The following is a 16,701-nucleotide window of genomic DNA, read 5'->3' on the forward strand; positions in this document are numbered from 1 at the left end:
GACACATTCAATCTCCCATATGAAGCAGCAAAGCATTATGGGATGAGAGGCAGGTTGTGTAAATGTTTCAATGGATTATTTGAGACAGATTCCCCACCCATCTATATCATGTAACCAATACTAGAAGATGAACAAAACTTCCAAATGCCTTTACAACAGACTTGCTGAGTCAGCAGAGAAAATATATGTGAAACATCTAAACCTTATGGGTTAGATCCCATTTACTCCTATTAAAATCGGTTTGATCAAAAGTGTCAACTACAATAAAGTCATCGATCAAACTACATCAATCAATGTGACCATTGCATTTGTACTACTCACCTGTTAATTAATCACTGCACTAAATTATGGATTTTATTTAAAATAATAATAATAATTATATAAATCTAAAAACTAAAATGAATTAGTTTACATCGAAACAACTAAACATGTAGACTTTTTATATCCACTGTACATACAATAAGTTTAAATTTATTTTTGAGCTGCTTGGAGCAGAAACACTCCAAGTGTAATACAGAAAAAACAGAATAATATATAAAGAGAGATTAATCGCCAGCCACGCTGAAATGCACTCGCATCAAAAATGGATTTCGACAGCAATATCAGACTCTGAACAGTGATATACAGCCATGTCGTGTCATTTTATTTGAGTGCGATCTCTCCAAGGAAATGCCATATCAATCAGTCAGACAGGCTATTCACCACGCTGAGAAATGAGGGATGGAATTGACTAAAGACGGTCATCACTATGAGGATATCATTCATGGGAGGTCAGTAGCGGTGGATGGTGGTCTGGCCAGATGGCAAATGCCTCAGGTGCAGAAAAATATGACTGCTCTCAAAAGCAGTAAGGATCTCAGCCAGAGGCTTTAGCTCATTTTTAAGCTAACTTTAGAATTTTATGATACAAAAAGTATTAGAGGAAATATAAGGATTATACACAATCAGATGATAATTAAATGTTGCTTGCTAAGGATCAAATTAAAATCTATTATATTCTATTATATTCTAAATCCAAAATGTATTACACTTTAAAATTATGAAATAAAGTTAGAAATAAATCATGATTTTGAGTAATGGAACAAGGAATCCATTTAATCTAATAAGTGATGCCAAAGTTATTTTATTGAGTGATTCGGTTTGTCCTGATAAGAAACTGTCATCGTCTCGTCTTAGTCATGGGAAAAAAAGCTGGTCAACAAACATTTTTCATCATAGTTTTCATTAAAAAAATGACCAAAAGGGAGTTATTCACTTAAACATTAAGCACTGTTTCTGAACTTCCCTGAAATGCCTTGATTGTATTCTTGAGTTTTCTTCTGGGGAACGTATACTTTATTCCTCATTTAAATAATTCCCACCAAGGCATATGCAAAAAGAAAAAGAAAAAAGGAAGAGGCCTGGTTGAGTTGTGTTAATAATGTGCTGAATCTCACAGCAATGTTAAGTGTTGTGACATTTCAAAAACACGCTCGAAGCAGCTGATCAATTACAACACACTGTTCAAGTTGACCAATCAGAGAACATTACACTTTTCGGAAGGAGGGGCTTCATAGGGGCAGGAACTAAACAAAGTGTTACTGACAGACTGGAAGGAGAGGTGCTGCAACAATGTAATATATGTGAAAAATAATGTATTTTTTTAATCATTGAAGCATGAAAACCTATTTAATTAACTGGCACACTAAAGCCACACTTAAAGGTGTCCTATTATGCTTTTACGAAGTCTTGATTTTGTTTTTAGGGCGTACTAAAAACACGTTAAAAAAACACATTTTTCACATATTTTACATTATTACAGTACCTCTCTTCCCAGGCTGGCTCGAAAGCGCCATTTAGTTCCTGCTTCGAAGAAGGCTCTCCTTTCGAAATACAAATTGGTTAGCTGTTGTGATTGGCTAACCGCTAAGAGCAATTTCCATTAATTTCATGCCCCATAACCATGAGTTTCATCTGCTCAGGTGTAAATATTAAGGATGACATCAATTTCAAACAAATTCGAGCCGCATTCAGACCCTGAGAATCTTAATGAACAAGAGGATCGTGCGGAGCAGATTTAAAGCACGGATTTCACAGGATGAAAGGGGCTTTTCCAAAGGGGCAGTGAACAATCGTACAAAAGCGAAAGCTTACAAAAGCTACAACAAACACTACATCAGCACTGTAATGTTCAGCCCAGGCTCATTAGAAAAACGTACCTGTGTCAACATTTTTGCAAATCACAAAATACGTCGCGCCGTGCACATTTCATGACAGTTTCAAAGTGAAATGTCCAGTGAGTGGTGCTAAAAGCGTGTATAGATTTTTCCGGAACAGATGAACGTGAATATGGCAATGTTTTATTATTTTGGGGTTTGTATGCATCACCGCAGTTCTGAACTGAAATGTCCAGTGAGTGGTGCTAAAAGCTTAATGCTCCACATTTAACGTACACCTACACTAAACCCAAAACCTACTTGATAGTGTTAATAAAACCAAATGTGACATAAAAACACAATCGTAACCATGGCATTTTAGTTTGTTTTTGAACTCTTGTCTTTGAGCTCTTTTACCGTGATTAGTCTTTCACTGGATTCGAGCTCTTCGCATCGCAAATACAATTCTGTACCATGCAGCTGCGCTACCGAGCAAGCTTGTTACGTCAGTAAAACTGAACATCTAGAGCTGGGTAAGTCATGCAAACTCCAAAATATATTTGTTTACAAATCATGCACTATGGTAAAAAGTGTCTTTATTAATCCATAATCTGCCCCTGTAATCATAATTGTGTGAAAACTATTAAAAGTGCTTGCTGTTTTACTGCCTCTAGTGTTCATTTCTGTTAGAAACTGCAGTGATATGTACGTATTGGTACGCATTTAGCTTTTTGCAAAAATGTGGACCCAGGTACCTTTTTCCAATGAGCCTGTATTGGTAATGTTAATTAACAGGCCAGCGGAGCCAAATAGTTTTGCCATTTGTTTACATCGTAGCAACAATATAAGGTTGGAAAAAAAAAACGCCAGCAAATAATAAAACAATTACAGGTTGTAATTCATAAACGACTGATGTCCCAACAAAATGGGAACTGCTCCATCTTTCAGGAGAATCCAGCATTGTACTCTGCTCTGGAAGCTGTCCTCCATGTGCAGCATACAGATAAACGCTGGGATCGTAATGTTCAGGAACAGGATTAAAAATCATTTTTAACCACTCTGTCCACCTTAGAAAGGCCAAACAGCGTCTCTTTGACATAGCAACAACACTCTTGGTCCTCTAGTGAAGCTCAGCCAGCTTAAATCTGATTAAATCTGAATTTATCATTTTACATTGACAATGACATTTTTAATTACTACATAGACATACATATATTATATATATATATATATATATAATATAATATATATAATATAATATAATATATATATATATATTTATTTATTTATTTATTTATTTTCTTTTTTTTACTTTAAAAAAAAAAAAGAGAAAAAAAGTGCCTCATTGTCTTCTATAGATCTACAGCACAGTTCAAACTAGTCTGTTTTCCTCTCACACCGGCAAACTGATTGCACACCCCACCACAGCTAATAAATCCATGTAGAAATAGAGGGGGCTCTTGGCTATGCATAAGAGCTTCTGAATAAGTTTTAAAAGAGGTGATAAGATTTATGGAATTGCATATGGAGCTGGTTACATCGCTGCTGTAAAAACAGGGCTTCAGTTCAAGTTCACAAGTGTTTCATGTAGGAGAGACTGAAAGCCAGACTTTTCTTCAACATTACTTCTTGATTAAATACTCCTGATCAACAAACACATTAACATTTATTTAAGCCATCAAATAACAGAGCAAATGTTAGCCAAGACTTGTTTTTATTAATACCATTGATCTCTGTCAGTTAGTCCAATATTTGCATTGTCCCCCATTGTTAACTGTGTGAGCCAAATGATTTCATTATAAATAACAGTATGTCAACAGCGAGCATCACTGAACCTGAACCACATGAAAAATAATGTCAGAACCTACAAGTAGCAGAGGGCACACAACATCTACGACCACACTAAAATTGTGTATTTTAGTGTGTATTACTTGTGGCCTGTTTAAGCCAACTTGTTTTCCATTTGACCAGATCCACCACACTTCAAAAAAACTAGATTCATTTAATGAGTTGTATTCTATGATGATACTTACAAGCTTTTTATATACTGGTGGAGGTCTGTCACTCCTAAAATGTCCTGCCCTACATCACCAAATAGATCCATGATGGCAAAATTGCATAGCATGTCTCTGTACACTGCCACACCTTTGAATAGAAAAGAATATCTCCAGAAACAGCCAAAGAAACATAGTAATTATGAAGAGCATTCCAAAACACAGGACAACCCAAAACCTGAGAGACAACCACAGACACAAACACAAGAAATCATGGTAGTGGCATTCAACGAGAGTCGAATACATGCCATATTTAAAATGTTGGCCTTCACCTTTGTGCTATTTATTTTGTTATTCTGACAAAATCTTATAAAGCATTAGTGATTTTGAACATGTCTGAATATATCAAGCTATTATGAATGAGTTGTGCACAAAATATTCTTTACACACTATGCAGAATAGAATCTGTCTGTTGGCTTTATTGACACCCAGCTATTAGCCATTTTAAAAAAATGTAAATGGATTACTCAAACAATGGCTAGTGATTGACATGAAAACCAGGCTAGAATTATGGGTCATATTAGACAGACCCTGTTATGCATATCAATCATAAAGTCTAAATTTAGACTCCCTACATAGGACATAATTAGTGCCTTTCAAAAAGCATTACCAACAAGCAAATTCTAATATACAGATTCCTGAGTCTAAGAGAAATGAAATTAAATCACATTAATTGGATGCAAACCACATACAGAAATTAATGTATCATGGTATTGCCATGTTTTTTGGAAAAGAACCTACATACCCACAATAAAACCAAGATATTCTTTTAAGAACCCTTAAAGTAATTTTATTGAATATTTATATGTTAAACATTCACATTATCATCATCTGATACCATACTTGCACCATAAGATTTTTTTCCCCCATTTTTTGCTAGTGCGTCAGAAAACTCCATGCATCTATTACCTGAAAATCATCAGTTTCTGCAGACTTACTTAGAGGGCTAGTTCACCCAAAAATTAAAATTGTGTCATAATTTTCCTCATGTCATTCCAAACCTGTAAAACTTTTGCTCATCTTCAAAACACAAATGAAGAAATTTTATTGAAATCTGATACATTTCCGTCTCTCCATTGACAGTCCATGCAAGTTCTACTTTGTCCATTCAAAAAGTTCATAAAGAGATTATAAAACTAATCCTTATGAATTGAGTGGTTCAGTCCAAATTGTCTGGAGAGACATGATCGCTATACTGTATATTAGGGGTGTAACGGTGCACAGAAGTCACGGTTTCGGTATTCCTCAGTTTTGGGGTCATGGTTTCATACGAGTTCGGTTACTTCGGTACAACAGGAAAAAAAAAAAATCCCAGTGCTAGGTTTCTTTTCATTTATTTTGTTCAGACAGTAGTGCAAATTAGTTTGGAGGCACTTAGTCCCCCCTCAGGTAGTTGGTACAGTACAGCCTCCTTCAGTGTACATACTTAAATAAGTAAATATGAAATATGAAAAAGTGAGGTACCTCATTTCACAAATAAAATAGAAAAAAGCTGCGATTCCATATGCGTCTTTTATTCTATAGTTTGTAAAACCATCACAAATTGTTAGCATTAATTGACATAAAAATAAAATAGGATTAAGTGAAATAAAATTGGACCGAGTATTACCTTTTCATCAAATTACAAACAAGTTACGCTGCCGAGGGTGTTCATACGGTGGCAATGGGAGTAAAAATGACATCTTTCTCTCTTCCGACTGCCATTATCAATCTGGTATATGTGTAGTATATGTGTGTGTTCAGAGAGAGAATGATCTGGTCTCATGCCCTAAAAAAGCTGCGCTGTAAAAACGCGCTCGTAAACATGACCTTAATCTGCTGCTCCAAACTCCTCACTAATAAACCTATTAGTGCATATGCTGTTTTCCGCATGTGTTCTTTATAAAGTGCACAAAAACCATAAGAATGAAACAACAACGAGACAGATTTTCATATCTTATCTCTTTCAGTATCATTATATCATTAATATACAGTACTCAATTGTTTCTTAAAAAAGATGGCGGCAGAGGACCATTTATTATTTACGCATATAGCACTAAGCAGTAAAAAGAATGCACTCTTGCCAATCCCCAAAGTAAAAGTAAGTTCAAGCATGCTTTCTTGACGTGCAAAAACCAATGAGGTACATTCTCGTATGTTAAACTCATCGTTGACTGTCAACTGAGAGACAAAATATCTTAATTTGTGTTACAAAAAGCACATCCTCCCCCAGCAATCACACAGATTATGTTACAGTGTGATTGTAAGACTAATGTAGCATTGGTGGTTTACCAAGCCAACAGGTTACCACAGTCAATCAGAAAGAATTTACTTGTTATAAAGGCAGCCTTTTTGAGGTCTTCCAAGAAAAACTATGATCTGTGTACTAATCAAACTCTGTGGTACGACCTCACATCATACTAGCTGATTTCACAAACCACGTATTTCTGCTGGGAGGCATTGGTGTAAATCCTACAATTTGAGGTCTGGCTGATGAACTTTTGTATGAGTTGAGAAAAACAGCAATCCAGATTGCTTGAGCTCTGCTAAACCACCTTATTTTGACTAGAGCTATACATTATCAGCAAAAAAAATTCAAATTAAATAAAAAAAAATAAAACAAAAATACAGCTATCCAACCTGTTTGCTTTCAATTCAAATACAGGGCTTTCTCAAAAGGCTTTCTCAATGGCACACAACCCTGACAAACAGTATGCCAAGTAATACTATTCAATGTTAATATACAATGTCTGTAACGTTATTAAAGCCTGCACCTAATAATTCCCAAATAATCTTAAATGAAACTACACTATAACAAACATGTTTGAAATTTCCATGCAATTTAGCTACTTAAACAGTGACGTAAGCATCTAAAGTTAATGCTAAGTTGAAATCAGATGGCTCAGTGAGGCCTCCATTGCCAGCAATGTTACTGCACCTCTCAAGATCCATAAAGATACTATTTTTAGGTAAACTAACCCTTTAAGACTTGCCTTTAGACTCCTCAATAGAGGCAGTAACCATGAGCATCAGTATGTTCTTAAGACATCAGGGCTCAACATTAAGGATTTTTTTTCTGATTGCAAAGTCAGGCCAATATTTTAGATTTCTGCTTGCCCTGCCAACATTTTTCCCAATACACAACTGGTCACAAAAAAAAAAAGAAATGTATTATTTATGTTTATAAAGTTTAAAGCTGCCGTCCGCAATTTTTGGCCCTCTAGCGGTTAATAAACACAACTGCACGTGTCTTGCAGAGGAACATTCTAGCCGGAGCTACTTTTCTCCGTGTATGTCTATGGCGAGTCACGCAGTTACTGTGATACTCTGCGGTGAGTCCTACCAGTCTGGTCTGAAATAGTCTGAATATAAAGACTTATTATAAGTGTACCATAATAATTCAGGATAAGACAAAAACACGGTTTGGAAAATGGATTCATGTTGTATATTCTCATTATATAATTTTGTACATTTTTAACACAAAAAAAAGTTAAGGACTGCAGCTTTAAATAAGTTATACTTATAATATGAATTCGTTTTAATGTATAATTTACATCAAACATTTTACATTTAATATTGTTTTTAATTTTTTAATTACAGAAAAACTATATTAATTATTATTATAAATATATATTTTACCTGGCTATAAAGTTGACAAGCAGAATTTAGAACCAAATGCCATAGAAAACCCAAAAAGTCTGCAGGGCATAAAAATAAATGCATAAACATGATCAAAAATATATAATGGGCTATCATTTATTGTTCAACCCAAAGATATATACACACACAAAGGTTAAGCCAAAAGAAACACACTTAAAAAGAGGAAAGGAGGAAGGAAAAAAGGAAATCAATGTCCAGAGTGCCATTTACCGCAAGGCGATAGAGTATGAAATCTATAGCATTGATTTTACAACTCACTTCTAAAGAAGTGTTTCTTCTATAGCATCCAATTCCACATAACCTGAAAGATTTCACCTGAGGACAGCTAAATATGGAAAAAATAGTTCAGCCTTTTTCAGATATATTCCTGTAATGCAAAATAACATGTGAAAAATGTCAAAATGACAAGAGCAAGTATTGGCGAGCATTCAATCTGCCAATACCGTATGTCCAGTAATGCAAAACAGGAGAAACCTCAGGAATGAATTAGTGTGATTGAGAAATAAATGGCCCGGGACTACTGCCTCTGCAGGGACATGAGGCAATCAAAAAGCTTTCTGCTGCCTTCTGATACGCTAATGACTGCATTAAAGCTATGTCAAATATGGTTTGTATCAGGTCGACAGACGTGCCCACATAGCTGCCAAACAAATCGCCTTCAGTCGCACTCTTAAGATCTTACAGGCCTTCTGGAACACCAGGAAAGGATCCAAAAACTGGTCTAACATTTTTTAAGAGGTAAAGCTGAGGTAAAACAGGCAAAACACATTTGCTGTACATTCACAAGACGACTATATAAAGCTGCCTATCTGATAAGTAAAATACTATCAGTTACTGGACAGGCTTGAACATGACATCAACAGCACACATTGTACATTCCCAAACTACTCTCTTCCTCCCTGTTAAGAATAAAGAATCAAATTCCCAGTAATAATAGTACAGTGAAGAAGACCAGGCCAAGTAATAGTTACCCACGTCTTTAATCGCCAGTGAGGTAGTAATTCCAAAAAAGGCCTAAACTATGTAGGGGCTCACAAAAGTGCTTTTGAACCAAGTGCTGGCAGAGAGGGATGCAAGGGATGGTTGTGCCATGCCAATAAGGTCCCTTTGTGTGCAGTTAGCTGGGTTTCATTCAGGTAGTGAGGATGGCTCTCCAGGACCCCATTCAACATCCCACTGTGCTCACATGCACAGCTCTGCATACATTTTTAGGTACAGAATCCAGTTTTTCACATATTTTGGGAGGTTTTGCTACACAAGTTTCGGATAACTAGTAATCTAATTTGGAATTTGAAAAAATGTGCACAAAAAAAAAATTTGACATAGACCTACTGATAAGCCAATAATTATTTTCATGTTATGCTAACATCAAATTTAATATTACTTTGTTGAAATAAATTAAACAATACAACACTAAAAACTAAAAATTAATAGTTTTAAATGTTACAAGTGAATTTAGACATTATAACATATTGGATATTATTTTGATATTTAACAGTGTTAAAGATTTTAAAGTTTAACTTTAAGTGAGCATTAGAGGATGACAAAGGTAATCTAGTTCTAAACATAAAAAAGCAGAAACAAATAATTAAGAAACTCTAATATCCAAGCCGATAACTGTTACGGCACAGATATGAACAACACACACTCAAGGCAATTTTGGTGAACTGATAGTGAACATCACTAAGGGTTAAGTTTAGGGGTGGGCCATTTTTAATACTATGTTTTCATACAAATAAGCTATTATGTTTCATTTAGCAAACCTGTAACCATCTCGATCATAAATGGAAAAGAACGTTTACAGCCAAGGCCCAGTGAGTTTCATTCCAAATGGCTTCCGTTAAACTTGTCTGATAGCTGCTCAAAAAATTCATTGGTTGATGGCAGACAAGTTTTTTGAGATACGTCAGTGTCCTCATAGACAATCATTGCACAATGGACAAAGACACTGCATGCCAATTTTCAAGTCAATCGGACTATCGTTTAAGTAGTTATAGCTGTTTTCATGCTTTTTTTTTTTTTTCACAGTTTTAGCACCACCAAATGGCCAGTCACCGTATCCTTTTTCATGCGACCACAGAATAAGCTCTTACATAGGTGTGCTAAGTGTGGTGAAAATATCTCATTCTGTTCACAAGTTCACAAGAGCCATTTTAGTAAAAGTTGATCCACCCACTTCAAACATTTTGGTGGACAATGGAATCGAAATTTCAACTTTTTTTGATAATTATTGACAATCATACTCTGGAGAATCACGCTGCACTGGTTTGGTTCTGATCGAGCCAATAGAAATAGTTCGCAAAAGTAGGTTTTTCAAAAAATTCAAAACAGCCGAAAATTTCACAACGAGCAAATCTGAGGCATGCATTTTGTGCATCTTGAGCCTATGCCAAACAGTTCAGGAGTTATGAGTCATTTTATACTTTTGACTGCTGTAGCGCCCCTGTCAGGCCGATCGGGGCGAGCCTTGCTGACGTTGTAGACATTGTGCCCCATCACTTTTAGGGGAGAATGCTGATCCTTGGCTGTGCACTTGAACCCCTAATTGCCAATTCCCTAATTAAGATCTGGATCTTTAGGGTAAATGTACAGTCAAATGTAAAGTCATTATCACAATATAAAACCAACAGGTTGATCAGGACCCCAAGGCAAAGTGGAAAAAAGTAAAGAGTGAATCACTAAAGATTTCCAAGATAGACAGTGACACATACAAAATTAAATGGTAAATGGATAATGGTGCAAAATGGAAGTAAAACAAACATTCACAACCTTCAAAATATCTGAGTAATAGAGTGAACACGTCGCAGACTCTGGAAGTGTGTTTTATGGCTGGAGATCCAAATGATAGAAGAAATCCCCCTAAATGAATGACTCATAACCCTTCCTTCAAAATCTTGCAATAAACTGTCTGTTGCAATGGTGCGTGTGGTTTCCCTCAATTTGCAGAGTGACACATCCAAGGCTAAAGTCTAAGGCATCTGGCTTCAGTTAGTCAAAGTCTCGTATTGTCTATGACACCATCATATGTGCCCTCACACACGCTCTGAACAAACTGTCGCACTGCTTTGGCCTCCATATCGAGAGTAGAAACAGAGGGATGGAAGGCAGCACTGGAACCCTTGGCTCTCCACTCTTGGATTTCACTGGTCATTTTCCCTTAACGATGATCTAATTTCCAACTCAATAAAACATGACCCATCAGAACATGCTGTTGCATTGATGGTGCATTAGGACAAAAGCCAAATAAAAGACACACATGAAAGTCACACATCAGGCTGATCAGAAGAATCCATATGCTTTTGATTACAGCAATGTAAGTCAATGTTCTCCAAGTGTCAGATGAACCAGAAGCCTGATGGAATATAATTGTAATAACTTTTATGAAACACAGAACTTGAAAATGTCAGTTGACGTTATCTGACTGCTACAACAGGGAAAATATGCCTAATTTTCAGTTTTTGAGTTTATTTCAGACATCTTTCCAATCAGTTCCATTATGTACCATTCTACATCTTTCACACAATAAATTAAAACATGTCATCATACAAAATGATTGTAAGAAGCACAATTATCTTGTGATACTGAAGACTGGAGTAATGGCTGCGTTATGTAGCTTTGCCATCAAAGGAATAAACTAGAAACTATGCAAAATCCTATTACAACAACTGCATAGTAACATGTTAAAGCACTCAAAACACCTTACAATGGCACAGCAATGCTTTGGTAGCACCATCTGTTACACCGATCATTATAGTTGTGTTAAATCACACATTAACTCATCAACCGTGGTGCGGTTGAAATAAGTTAAAACAGAGATAAACCTACTCAAAGGGCAATTGCTTTCAATTGCCTATGAAAAACTAACTGGATGGCTTTCTCCACAGGGAACGCTAAACATGTGGCTGTAAGAGGGCTTAATTGGCAGAGGCACACATAGACCAAATAACATACTTGAAACAGTGTTGCTTGACTCAGTAAACAGCATGCCATAAACCACAAGGCATCGGTGAGTTATCTACCCTAAAACACATGCACAAACACACATTCATAAACTAACTCCAACCCTATCAACATCACATCTTCAGGAATTCATGTTGAGCCACAAAGTGTAATCTTTAAAACGTATAGCAAACAGTCTGCTCTCCAAAATAGAATGACTGTAAACAACAGCATGTGGTTGAGTCACAGCATCAAAATATAGACAAGAATGTACTTGCCAAATAGTTATCACAAAGCTGAACTTACTGACACCAAATTTTTGTATGGTAGTGTACTTCTATTTAATTTTAACAGCAGTAATACAAAAACAGCTCAATGTAATTTCAAAAAATGACAAATTTTTCACCAATGTTTGTGCTATTTTTAGAAATAAAGGTTTGTTGTTGGCACTGACTCAATGTAAAACCAAATAAGTTGGAAGAAGAAAATTGAGGCAATCAGTTACAACTAAATTTTTAGGTTAAGAAATTCAAAGTTTAAAGGTGCTCCAAGCAATCCTGGGTGGAGTAACTTTCTGTTGACATTCGAAGTGTTGCCAAACAAAACAGAGGCTAGCTAGACCCTTCCTCCTCCTCCTCCTCCTCCTCCTCCTCCTCCTCCTCCTCCTCCTCCTCCTCCTCCTCCTCCTCCTCCTCCTCCTCCTCCTCCTCCTTCCTGAAACAGCCATGAACGCGCATTTAAAATCATTGTTGTCGGTTATTGGCTGGAGCATGTTTATTATGTTTCGTGGTCCAGGCTAAACCAGGTAGTTTTTGTTGCCGTTTTTGGAGATTGTGGTGACTAAAGAGACCGCGTTTTTTTACAGTGTGTTCAGGGGACAGGCAGCTAGCGAATAGTGAGGAGATGTTTGCTGTATGTGACAAAAAATGTTTTGGCCTAAAAACGTGTGACATCGCTTAGACCACCTTTAAGTGACAGATTTTTATTTTTTACTCAAATATTTTAATTGTTCTTAATTATACATTTATCATACATGTAATTAGGGCTGTCAAACGATTAATCATGATTAATCGCATCCAAAATAAAAGTTTGAGTTTGCATAATATATGTGTGAGTACTGTATGCATAATATAAATACACAAGTTAATGTATATATTTAAGAGAAATATGTTATTTATGTACAAAATATTTGTATTTAAAAATATAAATTATATAAAAATATAAATAAATACATATACTTGTAAATAATTCTCAAATATATACATGAATGTGTTTGTATTTATATGTACATAATAATTACACACAGTACACGCACATATATTAGACAAACTTTTAGTTTGTATGCGATTAATCGCGATTAATCGCGATTAATCGTGATTAATCGCGATTAATCGTTTGACAGCCCTACATGTAATCTCAGCGTAAAAATTTGTTTTAGTGGAAACTTAGCTAACTATAACTAGATACTCCAGAAAATTCTAATTTGCTAACATGTTAGCAAAAGCATGCAGCGCTTGCTGAATGAGTACAGCAATATAAAACATTTAACATACTTCTCTCAAACCAAGCCTCATGCACCACTTGTCACCATGATAGTAACTCTCCAAAAACCCATATTAACAGAAACTCTTCCAAATTAGCATAACAAAACATTAATAACTACTAAATCTCCCACTTAACATTAATCTTGCACAAAAAAAACATAATAGAACACTTCATTTTAGCATTTACTGTCCCTTTCGAGTGGCATGGGCAAAGCATGCAGGGAAACAGAAATCCCAGCCCAGTTTTGGTTCAAATTAAGTTCATTTAAATGAAAAAAAAATGAGTTCATAAAACTTAAAGCAATGAAACAGTTCAGTTTACTTAAATATATCTGTTCTGTAAACTCAAAAAAGAGAAAAAGAAAGTGCTAAATACACACAAAAGTTCATCTGACTGAAATAATATGTTTAATTTAAGTTTGTCCTACTCAAACCAATTAATTATTTTGAGCGTTAGGGTTCACAGTGAACATTAAACATCCATGGAGTATTTTCATTGCACAAAAGGTTCTTTACAGTGGAAAAAAATATTCTTCAGATTATTGAAACGTTCTTCACATGAAGAAAAAAAATGGTTCTTTGAGGAATCAAAATGGTTCTTCTAGGAATCATTGCAAAAAAAAAAAAAAAATGCTTTTGGAAGACAATGTAAGCGTTTATGTACATTGTCAGCTCCACATCTTCTAACACTATGACATCTATGTTGGTGATGTCACAGAGCCCCACTGAACTAGGATGATGCCATGCAGGCTAACTGCTCAAGATGTCATTAACTGTGCTTATGTCACACAGCTGTAAGTGAAGAGTCAAGCTGATGTTTCTTCTGTTTCTGCTAAGTCATAGTTTGAACCATCAGGCCGATACTGTCCCATACCCGCAGAGGCACAGAACAGCTCTTGTTCCCATCTGTGGCCAGTGATCCCTCTCTGCGCTGAACAGCCTGGCACTGGTCAAATGAGCCAATGAGGTCAAAGGGAGAACAAAACTGTTGATTTAACAACTGTGGGTGTGAGAGTGCATGGACGCTTAGTCGGCTGGAGATAATAGGAACGTTCGTGAACATCAGGCTAGAAAAACAGAGCAATTAAGCATGATGAGTTAGAGCTAGAGATGGTGTAAACAACACTACTACAAAAACATTTGTCATACTCCAAAAAGAAAATCACAAACTAAGTGTTCGATTTCAAAGCTTTGAAGCTTGTTACATCCAAGTTTTAATCTTGCAACAAGTACTCCAATAATACGCTGAAAAACAATGAGATCCGGCTGAAGCGTCTGATTAGACAGAGAACTTGGTGTAGTGAGTTTAATCACAGGCTCTTTAAAAAGGAGAGGACGATGAAGCTGATGGGGAGGGGACTCATCGGCCACAAACAACTCGCACCACGTGCTCACCATGCACGCAGAGGATATTGCCACATGTTTTCCCCCACCAGAAGGCCTTTGGAGAGCAATGGTCCTGAGGACCGCCTGCTCCAGGCAGGATGCAGAACTGGAATGTGAGGGTCAGGGTCAAAGGGATACATGCTGATCATCTAGACTGTAAACACAATGGCCATGTCTGAGACCACAGGGACACAAAGCAAGAAGGGGGAGACTGTTTACACAAGGACAAATATGCCCTGCTGTGGACGAACGTCTCTGAAAGGGGCATCAGATAACCTCAGCATTCCTCAAAATTAAGTGCGCAGGGCTATATCTCTCTCAAATGAGAAACATTTCATATTATACTATATATTTCATATAACATTTCATTTATTCAATCTGGCTGAATCATTCTATATATCCTCGTGAGTGTTATAAATCTCGTTTTGACCGTGTACATGACAGCTGAAAACACGAGACTACGAAGTAGACGATGTCTCCATTGGCCACGTTAGAAACATATTGATCTCTTCTCAGCTGTTGTCTCTCAAAGAGCTCTGAATTTAAACTTTGATTCCTGAAATACCTCTGCGTGTGTACTCCAACATTCCTCCCTGATGTCCGGCTAAGATCTCAAACTCTTACAACTGTCTTTACACCTCTTATATTTTATGATATGCCAACATATAGTATGAAATGAAAACACATAACATTCATTATTAAGTCAAATTATTCACAAAAAATATCAAACGATTCTAATATGATATAATGTTATAGCATCTGTTAGAAAAAAATATTATTGTTATGTAAAATTGTAAAATATGTAATGTATATAGGGTGAATTCAGGATGATTGGGACACTTTTTGCCATTGAAATGACTTGGAAAAAAAAGTGTCCCATTCAGCCTATATGTAACAGTTAACTAATGTATCATTTTACTCTTTTTCTGTTCAAATATTTTTGACAGTTTTACTGTATTTAGAATTTCAGCAAAGATGCTGATACATTGTAGCATTCTTTGACAAAGCAAACGCTTAAATGTTAAACGGTTATTTATCACAAAGGCAGAAAGGTATCAGTAGAACTTTTACTCAGCAGATAACACAACAAACAATCGATTTAAATACGAGTATTGAGCGTCAGCAGTGCATAATAATAAAGCTCCTTTATCTTAACTCTTTATGAGTTCACATTATATTAACATGCTCTTACCTGTCCGGCGTCTGATCCTGGAAGCGTCTGTCAAACACTCAAAATAACAAAACAAAGTTTGGAGCTGCTGAAAGTCTTTCCTCGGCGGAACCTTGTTTACTTTAACTCTGCATTCCACTTGAGCGCAGCTACAAACTTTCGGAGTGACTTGTGTAAGGAATAAATGTTATTCTGACATATATCGAATCCTTTCGTGCTTCTGAGTGCCTCACTCACTGCTCTTTGCAGGGATTTGGGGACTCTTGAGTCCAGTGGAAGCGGAAATGCGGCGCAGCGGCTGGAAGAGGTTTACTGACTCCTACAGGCGTGACTGCTGCTCCCTTTATGAATGATGTTTAACAAGGTCAAATTCTCTGCTTTCACTAAATATTCTGTACAGAAATGAAACACATCTTACCATGTGTAGTGGTTTCATGAATTTGAACATTTGAAGCTTATATAAATTAAAAAATATGTTATATCACTGTAGTTTTCAAGGAAAAAGCTCTTTAATTGCTCAAGAAAGACCCTTGAGAGCAGAGATATCATTTGTGATTTTTTTATGGGATTTTTAAAAGGGTTTAAGGTTTGGGTTTGCGTAAATGTTTTGTTTAAAGAAGAGCATGATCCATACAAAAAATATGTAAAGATATAGTTAATGGTAGGTGAAAGCTCTGTCCATACTAGATGATGTTAAGCCATATTTTATCTCATAACTGCCACTGTCCTGAATCAGTGTTGCATACACATGCAGAAATCTGGAAGGCTGCTCATTTGTTATATTAATAGCACAATGTACTAAAAACTCTAGTGTTAAGAAGCTCATGCAGATT

General features: G+C 36.1%; 1 protein-coding gene across 2 annotated transcripts in view; it reads right to left on the reverse strand.

Annotated features, from left to right (window-relative positions):
- tspan9a (tetraspanin 9a) overlaps nucleotides 1-16,135 on the reverse strand; it is a 241,296-nt gene extending 225,161 nt beyond the window's left edge. For both annotated transcript variants that reach the window (XM_067390091.1, XM_067390090.1), the window contains exon 1: nucleotides 15,890-16,135. The gene's annotated coding sequence lies outside the window, so the exon portion shown is untranslated. The remainder of the gene's footprint in view (nucleotides 1-15,889) is intronic.
- Between the last annotated feature and the right edge of the window lie 566 nt (nucleotides 16,136-16,701).

Source organism: Chanodichthys erythropterus, chromosome 7 (genome assembly GCF_024489055.1).
Source record: "Chanodichthys erythropterus isolate Z2021 chromosome 7, ASM2448905v1, whole genome shotgun sequence".
NCBI lineage: Eukaryota > Metazoa > Chordata > Actinopteri > Cypriniformes > Xenocyprididae > Chanodichthys > Chanodichthys erythropterus.